Source organism: Hyla sarda, chromosome 11, assembly GCF_029499605.1.
Source record: "Hyla sarda isolate aHylSar1 chromosome 11, aHylSar1.hap1, whole genome shotgun sequence".
In the NCBI taxonomy this organism is placed as follows: domain Eukaryota; kingdom Metazoa; phylum Chordata; class Amphibia; order Anura; family Hylidae; genus Hyla; species Hyla sarda.
The window spans coordinates 11,257,269-11,271,832 of NC_079199.1; positions in this window are offsets into that span (position 1 = coordinate 11,257,269).

Sequence of the window (14,564 nt, forward strand, 5' to 3'; positions counted from 1 at the left end):
CTCTCTGTTTTCATTCTATAGTCTGATAGGACAGGAGTGCCCCCCCCCCCCCCCATACACACACACACACAAACTTATGGGACTTAGTCCCTGCTTGTGCTTCAGCTAGGACAAAGATGATGCTGTAACCGAACCGGATTGTGTTCTGGATGGTATGGGGACCCCTAGTGGTCTTTGCCATGATTTCTAGAATAAGGAAATACAATTTCCTTATGAAGTATATTAGAAAGATTAATGTTTGCCAAGATGTACAACATATAAAAAGTTTTTGAATCTGACTGTGCCCATTGAACTTGAACCTCCTGGGGTTACAGTCAAAGCAGTTGGGTGGCACAGTGGGAACATGCTGGCTTTCCATTGCAATGTGGTCAATCTGTTTTCTGTGTATACCCCATTTTGTGGGTGAAAGGCTCATATTATATTGATCCAAGGTAAGAGTCCAACCCTTTAGGGGTAACAGACATTGGGGGATAAAACAACCTACATAATATGGTGTCACACAAGGTCACAAGGTGCTGTCTCCCACTCTTTTTCTCCAAAGTCATCGGTGTGCTTGATTCTTTTCTAGAGCACGGACCATGGGGGAGCATTGTCCACAATGTTGGACTCTGCCCCTAAAGGGTTACTCTGGAGAAATATTTATTTATTTATTATTTATGTATTTATTAATTTTTTTTTCAAATTAACTGGTACCAGAAAGTTATACAGATTTGTAAATTACTTCTATATACAAATCTTATTCATTCCTGTATTTATCAGCTGCTGTATTCCCAAGAGGAAGTTGTGTAGTTCTTTCCAGTCTGGCCACAGTGCTCTCTGCTGCCACCTCTGTCCATGTCAGGAACTGTCCAGAGCAGGAGAGGTTTGCTGTGGGGATGTGTTCCTACTCTGGACAGTTCCTGACATGGACAGAGGTGTCAGCAGAGAGCACTGTGGTCAGACTGGAAAGAACTACACAACTTCCTCTGGAGCATACAGCAGCTGATAAGTACTGGAAAGGTTAAGATTTTTAAATCGAAATAATTTACAAATATGTATAACTTTTTGGCACTGATTTTCCCTCATTGTAAAAGTAAAATTGGGAAACACTTTCTACAATAATCCTGGTTTACACCACTACACTCCCCATCCTAGAGAATTATAGTTCACACTTTTTGCCCCTAGGGTTTTGTTTTACTAGTTAAGGCCTATATAGGTCCCCAATACCCATAGGGGATAGGGAATGCCTGAGCTCCTATACACTTAAACCCAAAGAGGTGTCAGGTGCTGTCTCTATGCATGTATATGTATGTATGTATGTATGTATGTATGTCTGAGTGTATATATATATCCCTGGGCAGCAAAGAGTTAAAAAAAAATGGTTAAAGTGATTAAAAAAAATTTCTGGACTATTAAAATGATTACATACTCTTAGCTTGAAAATTAAATATTAAACCAATATTAAGTGTGCCCTACAGGTCACTTTTATATGAAAAGTGTGCAATTATCCCCAAATTGTATTCAGCAGGGGTTCCTTGAAATGTTGAAATTGCAGAAGCAATCAGCTTATAGAAGGTAAAATAATGAAGGTTCCGAGAAAAACACAAAAATGTAAGAAAAAAAAAATCTTACCTTATAGTTCCTCTCACTTGTGGTCTTGCATACATACGCTTTTTTTTAAATTTAATTACACAATTATCCTAAAAACGTAATTGGAGAGGGCAGAGCTATCTGTGTTGTTGTTACATTGTGGCTGCTTCTTCAAAGGGATCTCTGAACCTCTCGTAATTTGTGGAGGTAAATTTAATATGGGGGTTTCTTTCATAAGCCGTTCTCCATGTATAGGGAAAAGTATTAGCAGTAGGTGGAAGTGCTCAAGGGTGTATAAGGAGAGGTATTAGCAGTATAGGGAAATGCTCATGGGTGTATAGGAAGAGGTATTAGCAGTATAGGGAAATGCTCATGGGTGTATAGGAAGAGGTATTAGCAATATAGGGAAACGCTCATGGGTGTATAGGAAGAGGTATTAGCAGTATAGGGAAATGCTCATGGGTGTATAGGAAGAGGTATTAGCAGTATAGGGAAATGCTCATGGGTGTATTGGAAGAGGTATTAGCAGTATAGGGAAATGCTCATGGGTGTATAGTGAGAGGTATTAGTAGTAGAGAGAAATGCTCATGGGTGTATAGTGAGAGGTATTAGTAGTAGAGAGAAATGCTTAAAATGCTCATGGGTGTATAGGGAGAGGTGTTAGCAGTAGAAATTCCCTTCCCTCGTAATTCTTTGTATTTTTTTAATTCTCGTTTTTTTCCCTCCTCGTCTGCGAAGTGTTATAACTCTTATTTATTTATTTTATTTTTTTTTCCCATCTACAGACCCATATGAGGCTTGTGTTTTTTTTTTGCTGGACCATTTGTACTTTGTAATGACATAATTCATTTTACAAATAAATCTATAATGATACCTTTCATTTTACCATAATATATGCTAAAAAGAAAAAAAAAAAGTCATTTGTGGAGGCAATTTTTAAAATATGGGGGGGGGGGGGGTTCTTTTATAAGTTGTTCCCCAACATGTGATCTGTATTCTTCACGTCAGTATGATTTATATTGATACACAATGTATATATTTGTTTTTATGTTTTGAAATGTTATGTTATTTTTTACAATTTTATAATATATATATATATATATATATATATATATATATATATATATATATATATATATATATATATAGATATAGGGGAATATGCAAAGCAGCAAAGCAGCTCGTTACACAACCTTTTCAGGTAGTGTTGCCTGGTATCAGCTTAGCTCCTGTTAAGGAATATAAAAAGCTGAATGGGATATATGCCAAGCCAGACTACTCCCCAAAAGGGAAGTTTCGACCCATCTGCAGACAGCTGTTTCGGGGGTTTTGCCCCTCGTCAGTACAGAGCAGGGTGATCTGGCTTGGCTGTGGTGAGAGGCCTGAGGCTTTAAAAGGGGTCAGTACTTTCCTCAGGGAGAGGACACCTCTTCAGGTGTAACGGAGATTCAGGTTAGGCCAACCTTTTTAGGTAGTGTTCCCTGGTATCAGCTTAGCTCCTGTTAAGGAATATAAAAAGCTGAATGGGATATATGCCAAGCCAGACTACTCCCTTTTGGGGAGTAGTCTGGCTTGGCATATATCCCGTTCAGCTTTTTATATTCCTTAACAGGAGCTAAGCTGATACCAGGGAACACTACCTGAAAAGGTTGTGTAATGAGCTGCTTTGCATATTCCCCTACCCAGAATGCCTGCGGAGTGCTAAATCGCCTAACCTGAATCTCCGATACACCTGAAGAGGTGTCCTCTCCCTGAGGAAAGTACTGACCCCTTATATAGATATAGATAGATAGATTATATTGCTTTGAATTGCCTTATTTTGTTTATTTTTTAATCTATGATGCTGTGTGACAGCTTGTTTTCTTGGGCCATGATCCATAATTTTGATCTATACCAGTTTTGCCTTCATATGACTTTTTATTCCCTTTTTATTCTTAAATTCTAGAATTATTTTATTTTTAACCCCATTCACTGTGCGGGATAAATAATTTTATATTTTAATAGTTCGGGAGTTTCCACATGTGGTGAGATTCCAGACATATATGTTTTGCTCTGTTTACATATTTTTTGTATGTATGGAAAAAGGGGAGTGATTTGAATTTTTGTTTGTTTTAGTTGTTTTTTCATATTTTTAAATTCTTTTTACACATTTCTTGTCCCTATTAGGAACTTTCATAAGCAATCACTAGATTGCTTACAAACACCAATGCAGTATACATTTGTATTGCACTGATCTGTGAGATCTCCTCTCTTATTCCATGGTCCATTGGAGACAAGAATGAAACAGAAAAAAGTTGTCACAAAATCTGGATGTGTTATCAAGGGGTTAATTGATAAAAATAAAAGAAAAAACCTATAATAAATCTGATAATATTATCACCTTGTTACGTTTCTTTTCCCCCTTTTCGCCATCTTCTCCCGCATTATACAGATGTTCTCTTTCTGGACTTCTCGCCTAGAAGAATTAGACACTTGAGATTTTAATTAGTCGCAATTATTGATGTAGAACAAAGTCCCAGATGTTCAGATTCCAGGATACAGATGTTAATTAGAGAGGTTAGTGCTGCAGAACAGACGCTCAGGAGAAGCGACAGCGATGGCGGCGGCAACACCAAAATACAGTGAGAAATATGAATCCCAGAGGACAGGCCTTAAATGGTACTAAAAGTCTAATTTTAGGGAAGATTTCTCAACCAATTGAACTTCGCTTCATGATTGTATCCTATACTAGACAAAGTAAAGAAAGAAACAAGAAACCTAATAAATAACAATTTAACTGGCTACTAGGCGGAGTCTATTGACTGGGGGGCGTGGCTACGTGATGGAACAATCAAGATCTTTTGTCTACATTTAAATGGTCACTGTTATTTTAAACAATATACCTAATCAATTACTTAACCAAAAAGCACTGCCCAGAACCATTTTGGCTACTAGGTGTCTCATTTCTCTGCAATCTGCTGCCCATTGTCTGTTGTCAGGAAAAATCTGTCTCTAGTAACACATGGATTAGGATAAAAGTTTCCTATGTAAAGGAAAGAAAGAACCTGAGAAAGTCTGAGCTGTGTAACCGCAACCTGAACCAGTCTACCTACTAAAGATGTTCAACACTGTTCCTCAAAGGTAAATCAAGGCTTTTTTTTTTATATATAAATCTTTGACCACCTATAAAGTTTAGGGCAGCTGTCCTCTGTTTAAATAGCAGTGTACCTACTGCTGTATGTACACAGTTCTGCAGTGTAATCTCCACATTTACCCCTCCCTTTAGCTTCTCAGCACCAACTGCAGTTCAGTGCTAATGTAACCCTTTCATTGCTGTGTCACTGCAGCTGGTTTTTGCTTTCTGCTCACATAGCACATTGCAGACCCAGTGCATCAGCAACCTCAATTTGCAATATATAGTATTTTACTGTGTTAATCATCCCACAGAAAAGTGCAGCCTGGTCAGTATAGTGCACTTTCTGCAGCACTGTGTCATGGTATAGGCGATAGAAGCAAGTGATGTCCTGTGATTGGCCAGACAAGTTAGAGAAAGAAATTCCATTGTTACGCCGAGCGCTCCGGGTCCCCGCTCCTCCCCGGAGCGCTCGCTTCACTCTCCCCGCGGCAGCGCTCCGGTCACGTCCTCTGACCCGGGGCGCTGCGATTCCGCTGCCAGCCGGGATGCGATTCGCGATGCGGGTAGCGCCCGCTCGCGATGCGCACCCCGGCTCCCCTACCTGACTCGCTCTCCGTCTGTTCTGTCCCGGCGCGCGCGGCCCCGCTCCCTAGGGCGCGCGCGCGCCGGGTCTCTGCGATTTAAAGGGCCACTGCGCCGCTGATTGGCGCAGTGGTTCCAATTAGTGTTTACACCTGTGCACTTCCCTATATCACCTCACTTCCCCTTCACTCCCTCGCCGGATCTTGTTGCCTTAGTGCCAGTGAAAGCGTTCCTTGTGTGTTCCTTGCCTGTGTTTCCAGACCTTCTGCCGTTGCCCCTGACTACGATCCTTGCTGCCTGCCCCGACCTTCTGCTACGTCCGACCTTGCTTTTGCCTACTCCCTTGTACCGCGCCTATCTTCAGCAGCCAGAGAGGTGAGCCGTTGCTAGTGGATACGACCTGGTCACTACCGCCGCAGCAAGACCATCCCGCTTTGCGGCGGGCTCTGGTGAAAACCAGTAGTGGCTTAGAACCGGTCCACTAGCACGGTCCACGCCAATCCCTCTCTGGCACAGAGGATCCACTACCTGCCAGCCGGCATCGTGACAGTAGATCCGGCCATGGATCCCGCTGAAGTTCCTCTGCCAGTTGTCGCTGACCTCACCACGGTGGTCGCCCAGCAGTCACAACAGATAGCGCAACAAGGCCAACAGCTGTCTCAACTGACCGTTATGCTACAACAGTTACTACCACAGCTTCAGCAGTCATCTCCTCCGCCAGCTCCTGCACCTCCTCCGCAGCGAGTGGCCGCTCCTGGGATACGCTTATCCTTGCCGGATAAATTTGATGGGGACTCTAAGTTTTGCCGTGGCTTTCTTTCCCAATGTTCCCTGCATCTGGAGATGATGTCGGACCTGTTTCCCACTGAAAGGTCTAAGGTGGCTTTCGTAGTCAGCCTTCTGTCCGGAAAAGCCCTGTCATGGGCCACACCGCTCTGGGACCGCAATGACCCCGTCACTGCCTCTGTACACTCCTTCTTCTCGGAAATCCGAAGTGTCTTTGAGGAACCTGCCCGAGCCTCTTCTGCTGAGACTGCCCTGTTGAACCTGGTCCAGGGTAATTCTTCCGTTGGCGAGTATGCCGTACAATTCCGTACTCTTGCTTCAGAATTGTCCTGGAATAATGAGGCCCTCTGCGCGACCTTCAAAAAAGGCCTATCCAGCAACATTAAAGATGTTCTGGCCGCACGAGAAATTCCTGCTAATCTACATGAACTTATTCACCTAGCCACTCGCATTGACATGCGTTTTTCCGAAAGGCGTCAGGAACTCCGCCAAGATATGGACTCTGTTCGCACGAGGCGTTTCTTCTCCTCGGCTCCTCTCTCCTCTGGTCCCCTGCAATCTGTTCCTGTGCCTCCCGCCGTGGAGGCTATGCAGGTCGACCGGTCTCGCCTGACACCTCAAGAGAGGACACGACGCCGTATGGAGAACCTCTGCCTGTACTGTGCTAGTACCGAACACTTCCTGAGAGATTGTCCTATCCGTCCTCCCCGCCTGGAAAGACGTACGCTGACTCCGCACAAAGGTGAGACAGTCCTTGATGTCTACTCAGCTTCTCCACGTCTTACTGTGCCTGTGCGGATGTCTGCCTCTGCCTTCTCCTTCTCTACAGTGGCCTTCTTGGACTCTGGATCTGCAGGAAATTTTATTTTGGCCTCTCTCGTCAACAGGTTCAACATCCCGGTGACCAGTCTCGCCAGACCCCTCTACATCAATTGTGTAAATAATGAAAGATTGGACTGTACCATACGTTTCCGCACGGAGCCCCTTCTTATGAGCATCGGATCTCATCATGAGAGGATTGAACTTTTGGTCCTCCCCAATTGCACCTCGGAAATTCTCCTTGGACTTCCCTGGCTTCAACTTCATTCCCCTACCCTGGATTGGTCCACTGGGGAGATCAAGAGTTGGGGGTCCTCTTGTTCCAAGAACTGTCTAAAACCGGTTCCCAGTAACCCTTGCCGTAACTCTGTGGTTCCTCCAGTAACCGGTCTCCCTAAGGCCTATATGGACTTCGCGGATGTGTTCTGCAAAAAACAAGCTGAGACTCTACCTCCTCACAGGCCTTATGATTGCCCTATCGACCTCCTCCCGGGCACTACTCCACCCCGGGGCAGAATTTATCCTCTCTCTGCCCCAGAGACTCTTGCCATGTCCGAATACGTCCAGGAGAATCTAAAAAAGGGCTTTATCCGTAAATCCTCCTCTCCTGCCGGAGCCGGATTTTTCTTTGTGTCCAAAAAGGATGGCTCCCTACGTCCTTGCATTGACTACCGCGGTCTTAATAAAATCACGGTTAAGAACCGCTACCCCTTACCCCTCATCTCTGAACTCTTTGATCGCCTCCAAGGTGCCCACATCTTCACTAAATTGGACTTAAGAGGCGCCTATAACCTCATCCGCATCAGAGAGGGGGACGAGTGGAAAACGGCATTTAACACCAGAGATGGACACTTTGAGTATCTGGTCATGCCCTTTGGACTGTGCAACGCCCCTGCCGTCTTCCAAGACTTTGTCAATGAAATTTTTCGTGATCTGTTATACTCCTGTGTTGTTGTATATCTGGACGATATCCTAATTTTTTCTGCCAATCTAGAAGAACACCGCCAGCATGTCCGTATGGTTCTTCAGAGACTTCGTGACAACCAACTCTATGCCAAAATTGAGAAATGTCTGTTTGAATGCCAATCTCTTCCTTTTCTAGGATATTTGGTCTCTGGCCAGGGACTACAGATGGATCCAGACAAACTCTCTGCCGTCTTAGATTGGCCACGCCCCTCCGGACTCCGTGCCATCCAACGCTTTTTGGGGTTCGCCAATTATTACAGGCAATTTATTCCACATTTTTCTACCATTGTGGCTCCTATCGTGGCTTTAACCAAAAAAAAATGCTGATCCCAAGTCCTGGCCTCCTCAAGCAGAAGACGCCTTTAAGCGACTCAAGTCTGCCTTTTCTTCGGCTCCCGTCCTCTCCAGACCTGACCCTTCCAAACCCTTCCTATTGGAGGTTGATGCCTCCTCAGTGGGAGCTGGAGCTGTTCTTCTACAAAAAAATTCTTCCGGGCATGCTGTCACTTGTGGTTTTTTCTCTAGGACCTTCTCTCCAGCGGAGAGGAACTACTCCATCGGGGATCGAGAACTTCTAGCCATTAAATTAGCACTTGAGGAATGGAGGCATCTGCTGGAGGGATCAAGTTCTCCTGTTATTATCTACACCGACCACAAGAACCTCTCCTACCTCCAGTCTGCCCAACGGCTGAATCCTCGCCAGGCCCGGTGGTCTCTGTTCTTTGCCCGATTTAATTTTGAGATTCACTTTCGTCCTGCCGATAAGAACATTAGGGCCGATGCTCTCTCTCGTTCCTCGGATGCCTCAGAAGTTGAACTCTCTCCGCAACACATCATTCCACCTGACTGCCTGATCTCCACTTCTCCTGCCTCCATCAGGCAGACTCCTCCAGGAAAGACCTTTGTTTCTCCTCGCCAACGCCTCGGAATCCTCAAATGGGGTCACTCCTCCCATCTCGCAGGTCATGCGGGTATCAAGAAATCTGTGCAACTCATCTCCCGCTTCTATTGGTGGCCGACTCTGGAGACGGATGTTGTGGACTTTGTGCGAGCCTGCACTATCTGTGCCCGGGATAAGACTCCTCGCCAGAAGCCCGCTGGTTTTCTTCATCCTCTGCCTGTCCCCGAACAGCCTTGGTCTCTGATTGGTATGGATTTTATTACTGATTTACCCCCTTCCCGTGGCAACACTGTTATTTGGGTGGTCGTTGATCGATTCTCCAAAATGGCACATTTCATCCCTCTTCCTGGTCTTCCTTCTGCGCCTCAGTTGGCTAAACAATTTTTTGTACACATTTTTCGTCTTCACGGATTGCCTACGCAGATTGTCTCGGATAGAGGCGTCCAATTCGTGTCTAAATTCTGGAGGGCTCTCTGTAAACAACTCAAGATTAAATTAAATTTTTCTTCTGCATATCATCCCCAGTCCAATGGACAAGTAGAAAGGATTAACCAAATCTTGGGTGATTATTTGCGACATTTTGTTTCCTCCCGCCAGGATGACTGGGCAGATCTCCTCCCATGGGCCGAATTCTCGTATAACTTCAGGGTCTCTGAGTCTTCCTCCAAATCCCCATTTTTCGTGGTGTACGGCCGTCACCCTCTTCCCCCCCTCCCTACTCCCTTGCCCTCTGGTCTGCCCGCTGTGGATGAAATTTCTCGTGACCTTTCCATCATATGGAGAGAGACCCAAAATTCTCTCTTACAGGCTTCATCACGCATGAAGAAGTTCGCGGATAAGAAAAGAAGAGCTCCCCCCGTTTTTTCCCCTGGAGACAAGGTATGGCTCTCCGCTAAATATGTCCGCTTCCGTGTCCCTAGCTACAAGTTGGGACCACGCTATCTTGGTCCTTTCAAAATTTTGTGTCAAATTAATCCTGTCTCTTATAAACTTCTTCTTCCTCCCTCTCTTCGTATCCCTAATGCCTTTCACGTCTCTCTTCTCAAACCACTCATCCTCAACCGTTTTTCTCCCAAGTCTGTTCCTCCCACTCCTGTTTCCGGCTCCTCGGACATCTTCTCGGTCAAAGAAATTTTAGCTGCCAAAAAGGTCAGAGGGAAAAAATTTTTTTTAGTGGACTGGGAGGGTTGTGGTCCTGAAGAGAGATCCTGGGAACCTGAGGACAACATCCTAGACAAAAGTCTGCTCCTCAGGTTCTCAGGCTCTAAGAAGAGGGGGAGACCCAAGGGGGGGGGTACTGTTACGCCGAGCGCTCCGGGTCCCCGCTCCTCCCCGGAGCGCTCGCTTCACTCTCCCCGCGGCAGCGCTCCGGTCACGTCCTCTGACCCGGGGCGCTGCGATTCCGCTGCCAGCCGGGATGCGATTCGCGATGCGGGTAGCGCCCGCTCGCGATGCGCACCCCGGCTCCCCTACCTGACTCGCTCTCCGTCTGTTCTGTCCCGGCGCGCGCGGCCCCGCTCCCTAGGGCGCGCGCGCGCCGGGTCTCTGCGATTTAAAGGGCCACTGCGCCGCTGATTGGCGCAGTGGTTCCAATTAGTGTTTACACCTGTGCACTTCCCTATATCACCTCACTTCCCCTTCACTCCCTCGCCGGATCTTGTTGCCTTAGTGCCAGTGAAAGCGTTCCTTGTGTGTTCCTTGCCTGTGTTTCCAGACCTTCTGCCGTTGCCCCTGACTACGATCCTTGCTGCCTGCCCCGACCTTCTGCTACGTCCGACCTTGCTTTTGCCTACTCCCTTGTACCGCGCCTATCTTCAGCAGCCAGAGAGGTGAGCCGTTGCTAGTGGATACGACCTGGTCACTACCGCCGCAGCAAGACCATCCCGCTTTGCGGCGGGCTCTGGTGAAAACCAGTAGTGGCTTAGAACCGGTCCACTAGCACGGTCCACGCCAATCCCTCTCTGGCACAGAGGATCCACTACCTGCCAGCCGGCATCGTGACATCCATGCATGTGTAGTACTGGTAAAATCTGTTCCTGTGGCCTATCTTTGGCTGCTTCAAGAGATTGGGTGTGGTGCTTGATCAGTGCACCTGGTCATCTAATTAAGTTGCTGGTGATGGAGTTCACCCAGACTTTAGTTGAGTTCAGTTGAGTTGAGGTCAGTTAACACTACAAGCAGTTTCTATTTATTTATTTTTTCATATTTAAAGGGGTACACCTGTGGAAAACAGTTTTTTTTTTTTTTTTTCAAATTAATCGATGCCAGAAAGTTAAACAGGTTTGTAATTGAATTTTACATAAAATCTTAATCCTTCCAGTACTTATCAACTGCTGTATGCTCCAGAAGAAGTTGTGTAGTGGACAGAGGTGGCAGCAGAGAGCACTGTGGTCAGAACTACACAACTTTCTCTGGAGCATACAGCAGCTCATAAGTTCTGGAAGGATTAAGATTTTTTTTAATAGAAGTAATTTACAAATTTGTATAACTTTCTGGCACCAGTTGATATGAAGAAAAAAAATTTGTTTTCTAGCAGAGTACCCCTTTAAAGTGTATTTTTAGAGCATTATTGGAATGAGGTGAAAGTGATTTGACCTATAATCACAATCAAGCTGTTTTATGAAAGTTAGAATTTTTTAGCCTTTGTTCGCATGTTGAATCATTACTGTACTTTTCAAGTTTTTTCTGCATTTACAAAAAATTTTCTGTGATGTTCCAAAATCACAGTAAAAATGACACCCTTGCAAAATATATAATAAAATGTAATTTTTCAAACACATGTAATGAGGATAAGCATCTCAACGAGTACCATAAATATTGTGGGAGATCACCCATTGAAGGGGTACTCCGCCCATAGACATCTTATCCCCTATCCAAAGTCATGCCACATCCCCCTCCATTCATGTCTATGGGAGGGGGCGTGACGGCCGTCACGCCCCCTCCCATAGACATGAACAGAGGGGGCATGACATGATGTCATGTCATTAGCCGCCCCAAACCCAGCGTTCTAAACATACAGCTGCACGTAAATCGTGGGGGGTCCCAGCGGCGGGACTTCCGTGATCAGACATCTAATCCCCTATCCTTTGGATAGGGGATAAGATGTCTGTGGGAGGAGTACCCCTTTAATGATTATATATCTTATGTTCGGGACACCGGTTTGTGAACCGCAAGGTCAAAAATTAGAATCAAGGCTTGGAATAGATTGGGAGGTACAAGAAAGATAATTGGGAAAGCATAAAAGTATAAAAACAATTAAAAAAAATAGATGATCCTAAGAGTAAATACATTCCAGTTCGGAGGTCCCCAAAGTAAAGTTCCCGGGAGAAATTCGAAATAGAGAGCCCGGGAGATGATTTGCATAACCACGTGATTATCACTAGTCAATGGTACGATTCAACCAGCCTTCTTGAAATTTCACGAAGCGGGACGCTTGCCTCACAAGCCAGATCCCGAGAATATTTTTGGAAGGGGTATAATAGTCACGTCATGGTGCTTGGCCAATAGAAAAATGGTACCACCATATTGGGTTGGCTCATCTCTTGGAGTTTTTCAAAGTGAATTGGGGGGTCACGTGATCAGCCTTAAAAATAATGCCGGTGAAAAAATAAAATGTTTTTAAATCACCTGGTGCCAGAAAGTTAAACAGATTGGTAATATTCTAACCCTTCCAGTACTTATCAGCTGCTGTATGCTCCAGAGCAAGTTGTGTAGTTCTTTCCAGTCTGACCACAGTGCTCTCTGATGCCACCTCTGTCCGTGTAAGGAACTGTCCAGAGCAGGAGAGGTTTGCTATGGGGATTTGTTCCTGCTCTGGACAGTTCCTGGCATAGACAGAGGTGTCAGCAGAGAGTACTGTGGTCAGACTGGAAAGAACTACACAACTTCTGGAGCATACAGCAGCTGATATGTACTGTTAAGATTTTTAAATAAAAGTAATTACAAATCTGTATAACTTTCTAGCAACAGTTGATATTAAAACATGTGTTTTCTACTGGAGTGCCCCTTTAAGCAATGAGAGACTACAATCAGAATTTTTGATACTATAAATTGTTGTGGACAGCGCCACCTACCAGTGCTCTTTTTTCATCACCTCTTCACTATGCACGAGAGGAAAGGAGAGAAGCTGTGACCATTATCAATTGTATATGGTTGAGCCTGTGTTATATATATTGTTACAATGTGGCAAGGAAAGGAAACTTCCACCTGGGGCCTAATCAATGAGGCAGCAGAGAGGGGAAGTCTGTTTAAGGGTGCGTTCCCACATGGCGTATACGCAGCGTATTTCACGCTGCGCAAAATTTACGGCAACAGTGGGAAATACGCTGCATATTCCTTGCTCACTATACACACAGGGTTTTCCCCCTAAATGAGTTTTAGAGGCGGGGCCATGTGCCGGGGTGACTGTGACGCGCGGCTCCGCCTCCAAAACTCACTGCACACATAGGGCTGCCACCGGAAAGCCCTGTGTGTATAGTGAGCAAGGAATACGCAGCTTATTTCCAGCTGCTGCCGTAAATTTTGCGCAGAGTGAAATGCGCTGCATATACGCCGTATGGGAACGCACCCTAAAGGGGTACTCCACAGGCCAGCAAAGAACTAAATATTCCAAACGCTGCTTTCGCACTCCGGGGGTCGACCACGCCCCCCTTTGTGATGTCACAACCACGCCCCCTGAATGCAAGTATATGGGAGGGGGTGTGACAGCCATCACACCCCTTCCTATAGACTTGCATTCAGGGGGCGTGGCCGTCACGTCACGAGGGGTATAGCCAACCCTCGCAGTGCAAAAACAGTGTTCGGAACATTTAGTTCCATGCTGGCCAGTGGAGTACATCTTTAAAAGGAAGTCAGACAATGTAGTCTGGGCTCTCCCTTAGACAGAAGTGGCTGTTAGAGGGGGAGACATCGCGTCCATTGCCAGGCGGGCACAGCAAGGGCTGCAAAGGATGCAAGCGTGTGTCTCTGGTAACATACAGCAGGTGGCTGTGTGAATGGAACTTTATGTTCAAATGTGAACTTTATCTTTTAAGGCTGCAAGATTTATTGTGTTTAAACTGGCAGGGAAAAGCCCCCCAGTGGCTTGTCGGCCTAGGTGTTGTTTTTATGTTTTGTTTATTTTAGTTTATCTTGCAACCTGTCTAATAAACCTGTCGAGGAGCCAGAATTGGAGAAAGGACTTGCTGTTTGCCGGTTTATTCTGAAAAACATGTCCTTTGGCTTTGGCAAAGGACGATCCCAGAGTGAAACCCCTTACAGTATACAGTGGTCCCTCCAGTTACAATATTAAATGGTTCAAGGACAACCATCGTATGTTGAGACAATAACTCTATGGAAACCTGGTAATTGGTTCTGAAGCCACCAAAATGTCATCCAAAAATAGGAAAAAGTGAGAATTAAACAAAAATAAGTAGATAACTATTATAGATAAAGCAATTCCTTACATATAAAAGAAAGAAAGATCTGCTGGAAGCTGTAAATCACTAGAATTTAGTGCATACGCTTCAGTAATACAGGTGTTTTACCAGTAAATGCCCATTCTGATTGGTCGGCTCTTCCAGCCATTTATACGTTTTGAGATCTGGTAAGTTGAGGGATCACTGTGTGTATATATAGCATGTGAAAGTACATCTAAAAAAGTTGACTCTACAGAACAAGATCCTGTTCTTATGAGTCCTATGAGGTTCACTGTGTACTGTCTTATCATTGAGGTCAATGTATTAACAGTATTCAGTAAGCTCCTAAGCTCCCCCTAGTGGCAGGCAGCCAGTAGGTTTTCTTTTTAGTTCTCTATCAGAAGCAAGACCACTATAAATATATTTTAAG